Raw genomic sequence first — 18,699 nt, 5'->3', positions numbered from 1 at the left:
TCGCACAGTGACTGCAGACTTATCGATTTAGACAGGACAACCCCTTTAAGTGTAATTTGTCTTAAGCAGCAGACACAAAGGATTTCATGAAGTGGGGGCAGATTTTTGTCTCTTTGTTCCTGCTCAAACTGTATTCAGGCATTCTACGGGAAGATGGCAGGAGCAATGGAAGCTGCAACATGAGGGAGCTCCTGCACATATAGTACTGGCAGAAAGCTGATGAAGAGGAACCACCCACTAAAAAAGCATGCGTAGAATGTTGCAGAGCATGAAAATTGCGATAGTTCCAAAACATGTTAGACCGGTATGTGCACCTAAAGCAGTTTACAATTTTGGTGAGGGATGAGAGCCGCATGACCATGTTTTTGTCCAGGTTTCGTATAAAAGGACGGAGATAAGGGTGGTTGATATCTAGTATCCTGAGGTCACAGGAGGTAAAAATTTGAGCAACATTAAGAAAACAATAGAAACCCTACAAGTCTTTTTTGGTGAGGGGCCAAGAAAAGTTAGGAAATATCTATTTATATCTGTGTGCTACTATTACAAGAAGTAGATGAGTAAGTTTAGCATAGTCACACATCAGCGGAAGATTTCAGATTGTGTGAAAATCTATTTGTGCCTCTGGTTGCACTCAGTATCTGCGAGACTCATACGGCACAGACGGCATGTTCCACACTGGAAAGGTTAGAAGTACCGGGCGGTAGAAACACATTCACTACATAATAAAAGGGTTTTCCTTTGAGTGAAAACAAAGATATTTAGAAACAGTATAATATTAACATTTTTATTGCCATATGTAAAACAAACAAAAAATAATAATTATTGCTGTTAGAAAAGAAATTTGATATTTTGTTATGTTTTCTTTTACAGGACAATTGACGTGAGTCTAACTAAGAGGAAACCTTGAATCAAAAGTTCTATGAATCACAAGATATGTAGTATGAAAAAAATAACATTAAAAAGCTTACCAAAAAATGCAGGAATTAGTTAATTAAAAAAAAAATACTGAAAAAATGTCAGAACAAGTTGTTTTTCTTTAAAAAAAAAAATAGGGTCAGATATTTAAAAAAAATGCTGCAAAAAAGTCTACTCCCTAATAAGAATATTAAGACATATGACAATAAACAATCTATTCAAGGCGCATATAGATGATGTATGCTTTATATTAATGACAATGTAGTAAAAATTAAAGGAGTATTCTTATCTCAGACATATCCACAAGTTATTCTATAAATGTCTGATGAATATGAGTCCCATCTCTGTGATTATCTCAATGGGGTCCAGTCACAAGCACAGGGGTCCCCTGTTCCTAGGCTCATGGCCGTTGTTAGTAGTTGGATGGTTGCAGATGGCCGTCTCTCTCTGTTGACTTCTATGAAATTTTACAGTGTAGCCACTTGCAGGTTTTGGGGCAGTCTTTGTTACAGGTAATTATTGTGAATTAAAAGGGAATAAGAAATATAAAGGAAAGACTTGTAATTCTCCCCCCTGCCGGATCCACTTCTGGCTTTGGCTCTAAAAACTGCATCTAAAACTGCATGTGTGTATATAGCCTTAATCTGGGCATATATATTATTAAGATTTTACAGGAATAACCAAAAATCTTAAGCTACAATAGATAGGCCTCTTTGAGATGCGAGCATATTAGCATAAAGCATAAGTATTATGGCCACAAATCCTGGTCTGAACGTGAGTTTTATCATCTGAACTGACAGCATCATAGGTATCTATAAATGCTAAAAGGTTGCTTAAAAGGTACCGGTCACCAGGTCAAAAGTGGCCAGTTCTTGCTCTTATTTTATTCCTGATTATTCCCTGATTACTCTGCTTTTTGTTTTTCTAAAATCCGCCATACAGTTCCAGAGATATGGGCCTTTTTATTTTATACTAATTCCTATGGTCTTTATTAAGAGGGCGTGGCTAACAGGGTAATAATAGAGTGGCATAAAGACACGCCCCCAGAAAATCCAGTGAGCCACGCCCCCTTAGCAAAGAGAAAAATCAGCACAATAAAAAGGATGATATCTCTGGCACTGTATGGCGGATTTTAGGGAAAAAAAAATGAATAATGAGGGAAGCAGCAGGAATAGAATAAGAGCAAAAACTGGCCACTTCTGACCTGGAGACAGGTCCTCTTTAAATTTAAAGGGAACATGTCACCTGTTTTTACTTGGTGTAAATGCCTCTGCTTTTCCGAATTCAGCAGTGTTTTTTCATTTGTTCCTGTGCCTCTCACCCCCTTTTCCCTCTATATAAATCTAGTCTTGTTAGTCAAGTGGGCGTAGCCATCCAGAAGACATCCACAGAGAAGAGTCAATGACCACACCCACTGGGTTCAGAAAAAGTAGAAAAGAGGGGCCATATCTCAGGAACGTAGAGGGATGGGAACAAACAAAAAACATCGCCAGATTCAGGAGAACAGAGGCATTTACACCAGATAACAAAATGTACATGTTTTTGTGAGTGACAGGTCCTCTTTAAGAAATATGAAAATCCAGGATTTCGACTTATCTGATACATTGGACACTTGAAAGACACGACACTTCCAGGAGAGACAGGTATCAGCCGCCAGCTATCTAATATTGGTTTACACTTGGGTAAGAATGCCAACAAGACAGCGCCCACATGCATAAATCAGATGACATCAACCTGCTAAAAAAAAAGGACATGGCAAATGTAATCAGCTAAATATAAATTAAGGAGCCCTGGAGGACATTATTGCTGGAAACACACGCTGCAGCGTGATACAGAGGCGGATTATTGCAGGAAACAGGATGCTGTACCTCCATTCTGCTTTCAACCAGTTTAAAATAAAGCAAAAAAAACGACACTTACAATACTTCTGTCAGTTCTACGCTGCCAATGTGAGCGCCAGCTGTGCGGATCATACTGATGTCAGGCACCTAAGGAAATCGCTGCCATCTGCGCTGTGAGGCAGCAGAAATCTACTTTGGTCACAGCAGATTTCGCACAGAATCCTGTATGTGAGGACCGTGCAGCTAGAAATAAGTGTCAGACATATTTTAGATCCACTGACAAGCTGGCATTGCACAAAACCTATGTGCGATTACGGGAACCACCCACACAGCAGATGGAACAGAGCAGGATTGATTCTCACATGTCAGCATTTGTTTTTCCCTGTGTAATAGAATATTAATGCTTAAGTCTCTTTTCTTAAAGGGGTTTTCCGGTTATGGAGAACCCCTGTTCTCTGGCTGCAGTTTGGTTAAAAAACAAAACAAAGTGGGCTTTATTCACCCTCCCCAGGTCTAAAAGTGAGTTTTTCGGATTAGGAAAACCATCATCCCCAGCAGCAGTTTTCTTTAAAAAAAAAAAGTGAATTGTGCTTTTCTCACTCTCCTCAGGTCCATCACTTAGTCTCTTTTGCTGCTCCCGGTGTCTCTTATTGTCTGCAGCGCTGATGTCACATCCACAGCAGCGCTGATGTTTCATCCACAGCAGTGCAGTCAATCATTGAACTCAGTGGCCCTGAGCGACAAATGCCATCAATTTGGGCAGAGATGAGTTACTGGCTGCAACACTGTCAACATGACATCAGCACTGCAGACAACAACAGATGACATCAGCACTACAGACAACAACAGATGACATCAGCACTACAGACAACAACAGATGACATCAGCACTGCAGACAATAACAGATGACATCAGCACTGCAGACAACAACAGATGACATCAGCACTACAGACAACAACAGATGACATCAGCACTACAGACAACAACAGATGACATCAGCACTGCAGACAATAACAGATGACATCACCACTGCAGACAACAACAGATGACATCAGCACTGAAGACAATAACAGATTACATCAGCACTTCAGACAATAACAGATGACATCAGCACTACAGACAATAACAGATGACATCAGCACTGCAGACAACAACAGATGACATCAGCACTGAAGACAACAACAGATGACATCAGCACTACAGACAACAGATGACATCAGCACTGCAGACAACAGATGACATCAGCACTACAGACAATAACAGATGACGTCAGCACTGCAGACAATAACAGATGACATCAGCACTACAGACAACAACAGATGACATCAGCACTACAAACAACAACAGATGACATCAGCACTGAAGACAACAACAGATGACATCAGCACTGCAGACAACAACAGATGACATCAGCACTACAGAAAATAACAGATGACATCAGCACTACAGACAACAACAGATGACATCAGCACTGCAGACAACAACAGATGACATCAGCACTACAGAAAATAACAGATGACATCAGCACTGCAGACAACAGATGACATCAGCACTGAAGACAATAACAGATGACATCAGCACTACAGACAACAACAGATGACATCAGCACTACAAACAACAACAGATGACATCAGCACTGAAGACAACAACAGATGACATCAGCACTACAGACAACAACAGATGACATCAGCATTGCAGACAACAACAGATGACATCAGCACTACAGAAAATAACAGATGACATCAGCACTGCAGACAACAGATGACATCAGCACTACAGACAATAACAGATGACATCAGCACTACAAACAACAACAGATGATATCAGCACTGAAGACAATAACAGATGACATCAGCACTGCAGATAACAACAGATGACATCAGCACTGAAGACAATAACAGATGACATCAGCACTACAGACAACAACAGATGACATCAGCAATACAAACAACAACAGATGACATCAGCACTGAAGACAATAACAGATGACATCAGCACTGCAGACAACAGATGACATCAGCACTGAAGACAATAACAGATGACATCAGCACTACAGACAACAACAGATGACATCAGCACTACAAACAACAACAGATGACATCAGCACTGAAGACAATAACAGATGACATCAGCACTGCAGACAACAACAGATGACATCAGCACTACAGACAACAACAGATGACATCAGCACTACAAACAACAACAGATGACATCAGCACTGAAGACAATAACAGATGACATCAGCACTGCAGATAACAACAGATGACATCAGCACTGAAGACAATAACAGATGACATCAGCACTACAGACAATAACAGATGACATCAGCACTGCAGACAATAACAGATGACATCAGCACTACAAACAACAACAGATGACATCAGCACTGAAGACAATAACAGATGACATCAGCACTGCAGATAACAACAGATGACATCAGCACTGAAGACAATAACAGATGACATCAGCACTACAGACAACAACAGATGACATCAGCAATACAAACAACAACAGATGACATCAGCACTGAAGACAACAACAGATGACATCAGCACTGCAGACAACAACAGATGACATGAGCACTACAGACAATAACAGATGACATCAGCACTACAGACAACAACAGATGACATCAGCACTACAGACAATAACAGATGACATCAGCACTACAGACAATAACAGATGACATCAGCACTGCAGACAATAACAGATGACATCAGCACTACAGACAACAACAGATGACATCAGCACTACAAACAACAGATGACATCAGCACTGAAGACAACAACAGATGACATCAGCACTACAGACAACAACAGATGACATCAGCACTGCAGACAACAACAGATGACATCAGCACTACAGACAATAACAGATGACATCAGCACTGCAGACAACAGATGACATCAGCACCGAAGACAATAACAGATGACATCAGCACTACAGACAAAAACAGATGACATCAGCACTACAAACAACAACAGATGACATCAGCACTGAAGACAATAACAGATGACATCAGCACTGCAGACAACAACAGATGACATCAGCACTACAGACAATAACAGATGACATCAGCACTGCAGACAATAACAGATGACATCAGCACTACAGACAACAACAGATGACATCAGCACTACAAACAACAACAGATGACATCAGCACTGAAGACAACAACAGATGACATCAGCACTACAGACAACAACAGATGACATCAGCACTGCAGACAACAACAGATGACATCAGCACTACAGACAATAACAGATGACATCAGCACTGCAGACAACAGATGACATCAGCACTACAGACAATAACAGATGACATCAGCACTGCAGACAATAACAGATGACATCAGCACTACAAACAACAACAGATGACATCAGCACTGAAGACAACAACAGATGACATCAGCACTGCAGACAACAACAGATGACATCAGCACTGAAGACAATAACAGATGACATCAGCACTACAGACAACAACAGATGACATCAGCACTACAAACAACAACAGATGACATCAGCACTGAAGACAATAACAGATGACATCAGCACTGCAGACAACAACAGATGACATCAGCACTACAGACAACAACAGATGACATCAGCACTACAAACAACAACAGATGACATCAGCACTGAAGACAATAACAGATGACATCAGCACTACAAACAACAACAGATGACATCAGCACTGAAGACAATAACAGATGACATCAGCACTGCAGACAACAACAGATGACATCAGCACTACAGACAACAACAGATGACATCAGCACTACAAACAACAACAGATGACATCAGCACTGAAGACAATAACAGATGACATCAGCACTGCAGACAACAACAGATGACATCAGCACTGAAGACAATAACAGATGACATCAGCACTACAGACAACAACAGATGACATCAGCACTACAAACAACAACAGATGACATCAGCACTGAAGACAATAACAGACGACATCAGCACTACAGACAACAACAGATGACATCAGCACTGCAGACAACAGATGACATCAGCACTACAGACAACAACAGATGACATCAGCACTACAAACAACAACAGATGACATCAGCACTGAAGACAATAACAGATGACATCAGCACTGCAGACAATAACAGATGACAGCACTGAAGACAATAACAGATGACATCAGCACTGCAGACAACAGATGACATCAGCACTGAAGACAATAACAGATGACATCAGCACTGCAGACAATAACAGATGACATCAGCACTGCAGACAACAACAGATGACATCAGCACTACAGACAACAACAGATGACATCAGCACTACAGACAATAAGAGATGACTTCAGCACTACAGACAATAAGAGATGACATCAGCACTGGAGACAATAACAGATGACTTCAGCACTACAGACAACAACAGATGACATCAGCACTACAGACAACAACAGATGACATCAGCACTACAGAAAATAATAGATGACATCAGCACTACAGACAATAACAGATGACATCAGCACTGCAGACAACAGATGACATCAGCACTACAGACAATAAGAGATGACATCAGCACTGGAGATAATAACAGATGACTTCAGCACTACAGACAATAACAGATGACATCAGCACTGCAGACAACAGATGACATCAGCACTACAGACAACAACAGATGACATCAGCACTACAAACAACAACAGATGACATCAGCACTGAAGACAATAACAGATGACATCAGCACTGCAGACAATAACAGATGACAGCACTGAAGACAATAACAGATGACATCAGCACTGCAGACAACAGATGACATCAGCACTGAAGACAATAACAGATGACATCAGCACTGCAGACAATAACAGATGACATCAGCACTGCAGACAACAACAGATGACATCAGCACTACAGACAACAACAGATGACATCAGCACTACAGACAATAAGAGATGACTTCAGCACTACAGACAATAAGAGATGACATCAGCACTGGAGACAATAACAGATGACTTCAGCACTACAGACAACAACAGATGACATCAGCACTACAGACAACAACAGATGACATCAGCACTACAGAAAATAATAGATGACATCAGCACTACAGACAATAACAGATGACATCAGCACTGCAGACAACAGATGACATCAGCACTACAGACAATAAGAGATGACATCAGCACTGGAGATAATAACAGATGACTTCAGCACTACAGACAACAACAGATGACATCAGCACTACAGACAACAACAGATGACATCAGCACTACAGAAAATAATAGATGACATCAGCACTACAGACAATAACAGATTACATCAGCACTGCAGACAACAGATGACATCAGCACTACAGACAATAAGAGATGACATCAGCACTGGAGATAATAACAGATGACTTCAGCACTACAGACAATAACAGATGACATCAGCACTGCAGACAATAACAGATGACATCAGCACTGCAGACAATAACAGATGACATCAGCACTGCAGACAATAACAGATGACATCAGCACTACAGACAACAACAGATGACATCAGCACTACAGACAATAACAGATGACATCAGCACTGCAGACAATAACAGATGACATCAGCACTACAGACAACAACAGATGACATCAGCACTGAAGACAATAACAGATGACATCAGCACTACAGACAATAACAGATGACATCAGCACTGCAGACAATAACAGATGACATCAGCACTGCAGACAATAACAGATGACATCAGCACTACAGACAATAACAGATGACAACAGTCCCACAGACAGTAACAGATGACAACAGTCCCACAGACAGTAACAGATGACATCAGCACTGCAGACAATAACAGATGACAACAGTCCCACAGACAGTAACAGATGACAACAGTCCCACAGACAGTAACAGATGACTTCAGCACTACAGACAATAACAGATGACAACAGTCCCACAGACAGTAACAGATGACAACAGTCCCACAGACAGTAACAGATGACTTCAGCACTGCAGACAATAACAGATGACAACAGTCCCACAGACAGTAACAGATGACATCAGCACTGAAGACAATAACAGATGACAACAGTCCCACAGACAGTAACAGATGACATCAGCACTGAAGACAATAACAGATGACATCAGCACTTCAGACAATAACAGATGACATCAGCACTTCAGACAATAACAGATGACAACAGTCCCACAGACAGTAACAGATCACATCAGCACAGCAGACAATAACAGATGACATCAGGACTGCAGACAATAAAAGATGCATGCTGCGAGTGGCTCCGATATGGATGCGTGTAAAACATCGGACTGCATTCGGATATCCATCCAATTACGAGGAGGCCTATTAGGTGCAATACTTCTATACAGAACACATCCAATCAAATCAGGAAGTATAGATGCACGTTTTATAAAAATTATATGAATTTTATTAAATTAATTAAAAAACCAATGAAGGTACCCACAGTGACAGGTAGTATGTATAGCAATTCATTTCACACGGACATAACAATTATTATCCCAAATAATGAATCCCATCAATAAACCTGATATAATAAAGTGACATGTGCTGAATGTGAAGCATGAATCATTATTCAAAGTCTTTCATCTAGTGATAAAAATGGGATTCATTATTTGGGATAATAATTGTTATGTCCGTGTGAAATTAATTGCTATACATACTACCTGTCACTGTGGGTACCTTCATTGGTTTACCTCTCCTTTATGTTTTTTAAAAGGTTTTTTAATTAATTTAATAAAATTCATATCATTTTTATAAAACACTGAAGCCTCAAGATTCCTAAATCTACTTCAGTTCTTAGACTTGGCAAAGCTGTGTGGAATGCTCTGGCTCATTAAATAAGAGGGGCATAAAGAACGGTACTGTATACTGTATTCAGACCTTACTAGTTAAAGGAAAGGGAGATAATGCGCTCATTTTCCTGAAAAGAAGCACCACAATATTGAAAAGGAAAACTGTTGCTACATTCCTCTTCTGTTGGTATATGATATATACTTACTTGATAATCTGCATTTCAGGTAGACTATCCTCCTGTAAAATGCAAGGTGGATATGCTGGTAGCAATACAAAATACAAAGACTAAATACTTGTGCTCTATTCAGCCCAAAATTCACAGCTCGGCTACTTCCATCAATCTCACAGGCAATTAATGAATCCGTGGCATGAACGTCACAGCTTCATTTTATAGGGGCATTTCACAGATTGTTGTGTGTCCGAGTTTACCAACCCCCATTAAACTCCAAGTTATCATATGTCCTGTGGATAAGTGATAACTTGCCAAGTTGAGACAATCCCTTTAAATCAATTTAGCGGCCTCTATGCGCCATCCATAGGCTACCATTTACATCAATTTCTGGTGTAAATTATTGAAAAGTTATTGAAAAGTTGTCAGGCCATGAGAGACCCCACCACTCCTGCTAAGCTCATCCACTTTTAAAAAATTGTCAAGAGTGGCGTAAAATAGGAAATTGCACTAATATGAGTTAATTCTGCAAGTTTGTAGTTTTTGTTTTTAAAGGAGTCTTTTTTTTTTTTACAGTTTTCACAATGTGATATAAGGTAAGTAGCATGTTAACTTTTCTCAATGGATCGGTACAATTATGGTGATACCATTTTATTTATTTTTTTCCCAATTTTTTTGCAATAAAATCCATAAAAATAGTACATTTGTTTTTGTGTCACCATATTCTGAGCCATAGCTATTTTTTTGGCATTTCAACATTTAATGAACATTTTGAATCAAAATTCATTTCATTGTTGATGAACATAAAAAAATGACCCCTTTGCTCCTGTACAGAAATAATATGTACATTATAACTAATGGAATTGTCCAGGCTTGGGGCTCAAGTCTGCAATCACTCTATGTAACTGCAGATTTGTGAATCCTCACAGCGTTTACAGTGCACGCTGTCAAGATTCTCCAGCACCGGGTGGTCATGTGACCGTAAGTATGCTATTTGCATTCCTTAGTCCACATTCTGACTAGACGTGTCCGGCCTCACTCAATTCGCTTGTAAGAGAGGCCGAGCATGTCTAGTTGGCACGTGACATCGTTTATGCAAATCACATACTTGCAGTCAAGCACCTGGTGCCGTCACTAGAGAATCCTGACAGTGCACAGTGCACACACTATGCGGATTCACCAAGTTTGTGGTCACATAGAGAGAATGCAGACTTGAACCCGAAACCTGGACAACCCCTTTATGTTGGCTGGTGTAGATGATGCAGGATAATTTACAATAGCAGGCTGCAGAAAAGCGCCATGCTACAGTACAAAACACTCCGCTACACATTCAGATTGAGAAGAGAAGCATAAAAGCAACTGTGCATCGGTGCTCAGCACAGCAAACAATGAAATCTACTTACCAAGAATTGAGCTCAAGGTCCTTTGTGAAGAATAACAATGACCAAAGCCAATTATTATAAAAAATACATCTTCATTTTGACAGCAGTAGGATTACATTGTACTATACAATTAGGCCCCAAAGAAGTTTAAGAATGGAAGCAACTGAAACACAACTACCTTGTACTGTCTCTACCGGTAGTGCATTTTAAGGTTATTTGACAAGGTGTAGCCGGGTTTAAAGAAGCACTCCTCCCATCAAAGGTTTTATCCTCCTAATATACTGCAGTCATCATATTATATGGCACTGTGTACTTACAATTGCTCATTTTGCCTTTCTACCCAGCTAATTCTTCTCTTTTCTCTGTTCTATGTAGAAACAGGAAGTCTCTTTTTCCTCCATGAGTCATTCCCCTCTTCAACTCCTGACCCAGCTGCTCCACTTCTCCCCTATGCATGGGACTTTGAAGTAAGTAGAATTGTAGTTCTAATAATAACTCATGTAGGGAAAAAAGACTTCCAGTTTCTACATAGAGTTTACAGTGGCATGTAAAAGTTTGGGCACCCCTGGTCAAAATACTGTTATTGTGAACAGTGAAGCAAATTAAAGATGAAATGATCTCTAAAAGGCCTAAAGTTAAAGATGACACATTTCCTTTGCATTTTAGGCAAAAATATATATATATTGTCATTTTTTATCATTTTAAAAATTACAAAAAGGAAAATGGGCCAATGCAAAAGTTTGGGCACCATTGGAGATTTGTGTGTGACGCGCCCCCTGGGCCTATGCTGTGCTGCTGTGCAGGGGGAATACCCGGAGCCGGATCGCTGGGGGTTGTAGTTCTCCGTGGCGGTGACCCGGTCCGTGCCCAGGGTGGTCAAACCAGTGGCAGTCTTAATGTTGTAATAAGTGTCCGACTATGCCACCCGTGGATTGCGGTCAGTGGGGACCGCCGCTGTGCTGCCGACCGCTGAGGCTGATGTTGGTTGCGCAGCCGAGTATGGGATAACTCCCCACGGGAGGAGTATTGCCTCAGGGCAGCTAATGTGAGAGATGATGGGAGTGATGGTGTGAGCGTCCCAGTACTAATGGTGCTGGTGCGGCGAGGAATCACAGAGACGTGCAGTTGCAGTTTTCAAAGCTTTACTCACGGTTGTTATTCTGGTCACTTGTGCACATGAGGGACAGCCTGAGCCGTGCTGCGTTCACCAGGCAAGGGACTCGGTCAACTCCCAAGCAATTCCAGAGTGTGGTTCAGAGCTCCCCTCTCTTCCTTTCTACTGGCCGTCCCCACCAGGGACCCACCTTTGTCCAGCTTCCTCGGGCCTTCTGTTGGCGAAACCTCTCTCCGGTTTCCCTGACCCTATACGGTATGCCTTTCTGGTGGATGTAGTGAGGGGTCGCACCAAGATGTGGTCACAACCTCCGGTTTTGGCTGAGGATTAGTCGCCTCCACCAATTCGGGTTCCGGTACCCTGCTCTGCCAACCCTTCACCCTGTATCTCCTGGGCATATGGGGTTCCTTCTGCCTTCGTGTCTCTGGGCCTTTCTCTGTGTTCCTTGCTTCCTTTCTCCTCTGTTCCAGTTCCTTTCTTACTTTCCTTTCTGTTCCTTCTCCTCTCTCTCTTTCTGCTGTTCCTGGCCTCACTCCACGCCTGGCTCTGGAGCTGGGCCCAGACTGAGCCACAGCTCCCTGTCAGCCCTCTCTGGCTGAGCTCCTCTCTGAACTGACCACTGACCTAAGATGGTGCCCACCTTATATACCTCCTTCTGACACCCGAGCCCAGGTGACTAGCAACCAATGGGCTCCTACCTATGCCCAGAAACCCACCCCTATCTGCTCCTACACCACTGGGTTTTCCTCCCCCTCCCCACTCCAGCCAGGAACAGAAGCTGTCGTGCCTGCACTCTGTCTAGTGGGAGCACCGTTGGTCTGTTCCTCGGAAATGGGTTGTGTGTGGTGCATGCAGCTAACTGAGCCCTGGTCCACACTCCATCCTTACCCGGGAGTGGAATACCACACCTCTGGTTCGAGGTGCAATACCCCTGTAGCAGCCGAGTCCTCGGGGTGCTACATTCCCCCCTGGTAAATCACAGCACGTCCTCGGGCTGGAAAAGAGCAAAGACAATTTAAACATACAAGTTTTTAGAATGCATTCGTATATAAGACAATAACTTTTCACCCATCCCTTTATGGGAGGTATTCTTCTCTTTTTAACGTTACTTGGTACTCCTTTTCATAAAACATCTTGCTAATGCCACTGGAACTCTTTTAGCATATAAAACATCACATAAAACATTTGCATTATTATTCTAGCAGCATATAAAACTTTTCAATATAAAACTTTTCCAAGTAGAACATTCTTGAGCTCTGGCCGCTGTGCAACTTGCGACCAGAAAAAGGTGCAACAGTCCATTTAATCCTGAGGTAGACGTTGCGGTTTTTGTATAAAACCAGTAGGGGGCGCTTTAAGAAGCGCAACTATTTACAAGGGATTGGCCGCTCTCAGTCCTCGGCCAGTGGGGATAAGGGAGTGGCTGCTCACAGTCCTCAGCCTGGTAAAGGATATTGGGGTAACACGCACACAGGAAACTTTTTATCAAGAAACAGTTCCACACTAGTCCCAACGGGGACCACACTTCAATCTAGTAACAGTTCTTGTACCCTAACGGGTAACTATATACAGTTCCACTTTACCGTTTACTGGTAACGGTGTCCTCCTCGCTCTTCCGGGTAATCTTCTGGTCCGTCCGGATCCTCAGTGTATTCCGTGTCTGGGCGGTACTGCAGTTCCTCCTCTGTGAGCCGGTGAACATGGAGAGCATACAGTCCCTTTGCGCCCTTGTGCCGGGTGTAGGTGACCACGTCGCCGGGGTACAGGTCACGTCCGTGATGTCCCTCTGGCAGGTGGCTTTCGACGTCCCTTCTCGTGACGAAGACGTCGGTGTCAGCCTCCGGGTCTCTGATGAAGCCCCAGCCATGCTCCAGCTGGAACTTGACTACGGTCCCGGTGGCTCTGGGTCTGCGGATGGCGTGGGTGTCTTGTCGGGCCCTGCGCTTCTGCTCCGCGGTCCTGGCCTGGAGTCGCTGCTCCCTGATGCGCCTCTGCCGCCGCTCTCTCTCATACGTAGCTAGCTGCTGACGGCAGCACTCCAGGCGCTGGGCTTCTTCTGCCCGGGTCTCCTGGGTGAAGCCCATGAGGTTCTCACCAGTGGGGTTCCATGCAAACTGGGCATCCTCCGGCAGGGGTGGAGCGATGTTGGCGGGCTCCGGGGCCGGGATCAAAGGCTCACTCAGGGGTCGCTCTTTCCGGAGACGGGGGTTGGCGAACTCCGGCGGCCATTCAAAGGGTAGCCCGTCCGGGCTGGTATGTTGGGCATACAGGTCCGCGCCCAAGGATGGCACTATGGGCTTCGGACGGGTGGCAGCGCCCGGGGGTACTCGGCCTTGCGACCAGGCCGGTGGTCGCTTGTTGGTCGCGCACGGGGGTGGCACCGCCAAGGTAGGGGGCGCTGGTGAGGCAGCGGCGCCCGGGTGTGCTGGGCCTTGCGTCCTGGCCTGTGACGTCTCACGCTGTACGGTGCCAGGGTTCAGAGGGCACAGCGCGGGGCGGGGCATGACGACGGTGCTTGCTGCCTGAGGCCTAGCTGGTGGCGGTGGAGGCGTGGTGTCAGGTACGGTCCCCGGGGCTTCGGGTCCCGCAACGGAGGGTGAGGGCAGGCTGGTGTTCCCCGGGCTTGGGGTGGTGGCGTCCCCATTACCTGCCTCGGTCTCCGTGGCCTCCTCCGCGGCGTCATCTGCAGCTGCCGGTCCCTCTTCTCCGCGCCCAGCGGTCAGCGCGCTGCCCGGTCCCGGCGGAGTCCTCTGCTGGTCACCTCCGTGCTGCTGAGCCATCTCCTCTCTCCACCCGGCAAACACATCCCGCTGCGCCTGGACCATTCTCCTGTTCAGATCTTCCAGCGCTGCGCGCGCACGGTCCGAGTTTCTAGGCAGCTGGGCCAGCAGTTCCGTCAGGCTGCAGGGTGGTTCAGCTTGCAGCAGGCTGCGGGCCAGGGTGCTGGTGGAGTTTTCTGCTCCCTCCATCTCCGGGTGCAGCAGGTCCAGACTGATCCAGGCCGCACCCAGCCCCTCAGTTTTCTTTCCTATCCGCCCCCATGGGGGTTGGTCTTGAGGGCATCTGCTGACAATCACCTTCAGGGGCAGCCCCCCCACGTTGATGGACATCTCCATTGCTGCATTCATGGCTGGTGGGGGCGGGCTCCTTCTTTGGCGCCACTCTGGGACCTGGCCCACGATGGGAGGCGGCTTCCTGCTGTCCTTTGGTGCGCACATAATGGCGTCCGCTCTGCCAGGGCGGGAAAAACGGATAAAGATGGCGGGAAACAGTCCAAGATGGCGTCCGATGGCGGGAATCGGCTCCGGATGGCGGGAAACGACTCCGGACGGCGGGAAACTTCTGGAAATGGCGGGAGACTTCTTTTTAAGGTACATGTGCAGTTTTCTTCAGGCACGCAATACCCGTTTGTGGCGGGTTGGTAATGATCCTGCCGACTACGCCAAAGTTGACGCGCCCCCTGGGCCTATGCTGTGCTGCTGTGCAGGGGGAATACCCGGAGCCGGATCGCTGGGGGTTGTAGTTCTCCGTGGCGGTGACCCGGTCCGTGCCCAGGGTGGTCAAACCAGTGGCAGTCTTAATGTTGTAATAAGTGTCCGACTACGCCACCCGTGGATTGCGGTCAGTGGGGACCGCCGCTGCGCTGCCGACCGCTGAGGCTGATGTTGGTTGCGCAGCCGAGTATGGGATAACTCCCCACGGGAGGAGTATTGCCTCAGGGCAGCTAATGTGAGAGATGATGGGAGTGATGGTGTGAGCGTCCCAGTACTAATGGTGCTGGTGCGGCGAGGAATCACAGAGACGTGCAGTTGCAGTTTTCAAAGCTTTAGTCACGGTTGTTATTCTGTTCACTTGTGCACATGAGGGACAGCCTGAGCCGTGCTGCGTTCACCAGGCAAGGGACTCGGTCAACTCCCAAGCAATTCCAGAGTGTGGTTCAGAGCTCCCCTCTCTTCCTTTCTACTGGCCGTCCCCACCAGGGACCCACCTTTGTCCAGCTTCCTCGGGCCTTCTGTTGGCGAAACCTCTCTCCGGTTTCCCTGACCCTATACGGTATGCCTTTCTGGTGGATGTAGTGAGGGGTCGCACCAAGATGTGGTCACAACCTCGGGTTTTGGCTGAGGATTAGTCGCCTCCACCAATTCGGGTTCCGGTACCCTGCTCTGCCAACCCTTCACCCTGTATCTCCTGGGCATATGGGGTTCCTTCTGCCTTCGTGTCTCTGGGCCTTTCTCTGTGTTCCTTGCTTCCTTTCGCCTCTGTTCCAGTTCCTTTCTTACTTTCCTTTCTGTTCCTTCTCCTCTCTCTCTTTCTGCTGTTCCTGGCCTCACTCCAAGCCTGGCTCTGGAGCTGGGCCCAGACTGAGCCACAGCTCCCTGTCAGCCCTCTCTGGCTGAGCTCCTCTCTGAACTGACCACTGACCTAAGATGGTGCCCACCTTATATACCTCCTTCTGACACCCGAGCCCAGGTGACTAGCAACCAATGGGCTCCTACCTATGCCCAGAAACCCACCCCTATCTGCTCCTACACCACTGGGTTTTCCTCCCCCTCCCCACTCCAGCCAGGAACAGAAGCTGTCGTGCCTGCACTCTGTCTAGTGGGAGCACCGTTGGTCTGTTCCTCGGAAATGGGGTGTGTGTGGTGCATGCAGCTAACTGAGCCCTGGTCCACACTCCATCCTTACCCGGGAGTGGAATACCACACCTCTGGTTCGAGGTGCAATACCCCTGTAGCAGCCGAGTCCTCGGGGTGCTACATGTGCATATACAGGGATGCTCAGCTCAGCAGAGAGCTCATATGTTCTCTATGAGAGAGCAGTGTCCAGACTCCTCTCTTATTCATTTATCTCTCCACCAAACAAAAAGACAGTCTGCTGAAATTCAAACTTTAGATCTCTCCCAACATCACCTTTTTGGGGTCAGTCAGTAGGGCCCATATACATTAGACTGTCAGCCGAGTCCCCCCAATATAGGGAGGGGCCTTTAGTTTAGCTTTTTGCTATCTCCTTTCCAGCTCAGTAAAAGCTTAGGCAGTGTTTTACTTATTGTAGATTAAAGCAGTATTTACCGATTTCAGAATTTGATTTGTCAGGATTACATTTTGAGCTGCAAAATATATTTATCTTAATAGAGATGATGATCAAAGTAATATCTCATGCAGGCAGATATATAACTTGTCTGTACTGTATGAATTTGTAATGGGGCAACAATAAAAATCTATGTACTTGTAAAGGGGATACCATGACAGAGAGTGGTCAGAAGATCGTGGCGTCTGGTTACACAAAATCCTGCACTGGTTAGAACTGCTTCACCATCATAATAAACAGTGCAGGTTTTCTTTGCTCTGTCATTGCTAGCGTTAATCTGTTCAATTGATCTCCTGGAGCTCTCCATCCTGGATTGCCTCAGCTGTTCTGTGTTGGACACTCCCCTCTGGTATATATGCTTGCCACTGTCATTTGGGAATTGCCAGTGATAGTTCATTCTGCCTGGTTTGGAGTTGGAGGAGTTGTTCAGTCTTTGGAGTTGGCATTTGGAGACTTGTTCTACAGTTTTTTGTGTGGAGTTTGTTTGCGTGTTTATCCTCATCCTCTCCTATTTGGTTTCACCTACCTTACCCTCGCCTGTGTTCTACTCTGTTGTTTGGTGAGTGTATTTCTATGATTGCAGTTTTCATTTACTCCTGTCTGTCTTCTGTTGTCTGTCTGGTTAGTGTGATCCTATACACTTCGAGCTCACACCTTCCTGGGTGGGGGCTGGAGCAAATAAGGGAAAGTCAAGAGCATAGCAAGGCACCTGACCCCAGCGTCTACACCTTCTGTGGGACAGGGATAGACTAGGGCGCCCCTCAGCGTGAGGGATAGTACAGGAGCCCCTTTCCCCTGAAAAATCCTGCAACAGAACCATAACAGTACCTTTACCTTTTGTACAAACTATACCATACCTCCTCCTTGGATCCCCAATTTTACTAAAGCAATAAGATAGGCCAGCAATGTGTAATTGGGTTAATAAATAGATTGAAAAATATTATTTCAAACAAAACACTCTTTTCATCAATGCAGATATACCTAGTCCTGTAGCTCAAGCTCAGCTCCACAAGCTTCTTTGTGCCTTCATAGGTAATTTGTAAATAATCCCTTATCCAAAAACTGCACAGCGGGAAATACAGGATTTCACAATCAGCAGCTGTATCATCCTGGGCAGTTATTTTTCAGTCTTTCTTCTTTTTTTGTCAATTGCAAAAGAGATGGAATTGTTGTAGTAGTTCAGAAATAAGTAAGAAAAAAAACCTACTTTATCTTGCCACAAATACCGTAAAATATACATATTATGTACTAAGACAAGGCCAATATACACAGAATTATGCAAAAAGTTAGCAATGAAGTAGCGTGGTTCAAAAAGGAAAATACTGTATTTTTACATGTTTACTCTTTACAAAAATTACTTGGATATCAAATGCTAAAAAAAGTTGTTGAAAATAACTGCTCTTGTCTA

At 44.9% G+C, this 18,699-nt stretch overlaps 1 protein-coding gene across 2 annotated transcripts in view; it reads right to left on the bottom strand.

Annotated features, from left to right (window-relative positions):
• Nucleotides 1-18,699, bottom strand: part of LRRC8D (leucine rich repeat containing 8 VRAC subunit D) — a 125,475-nt gene that overhangs the window by 89,369 nt on the left and 17,407 nt on the right. The window contains exon 1 of one of the 2 annotated variants that reach the window (XM_073643173.1): nucleotides 2,836-2,982. The exons of the other annotated variant lie outside the window; for it this stretch is intronic. The gene's annotated coding sequence lies outside the window, so the exon portion shown is untranslated. Of the gene's footprint in view, nucleotides 1-2,835; nucleotides 2,983-18,699 lie in introns of those variants that run through there. 2 annotated transcript variants of the gene reach the window in all.

The sequence above is a fragment of the Phyllobates terribilis genome, unplaced genomic scaffold (genome assembly GCF_046119375.1).
Source record: "Phyllobates terribilis strain yellow unplaced genomic scaffold, ASM4611937v1 Scaffold_8__6_contigs__length_399053987, whole genome shotgun sequence".
Taxonomy (NCBI): Eukaryota; Metazoa; Chordata; class Amphibia; order Anura; family Dendrobatidae; genus Phyllobates; species Phyllobates terribilis.
Note: the sequence above shows the minus strand (reverse complement) of the source record. Positions and strands in the feature narration are given on the sequence as shown.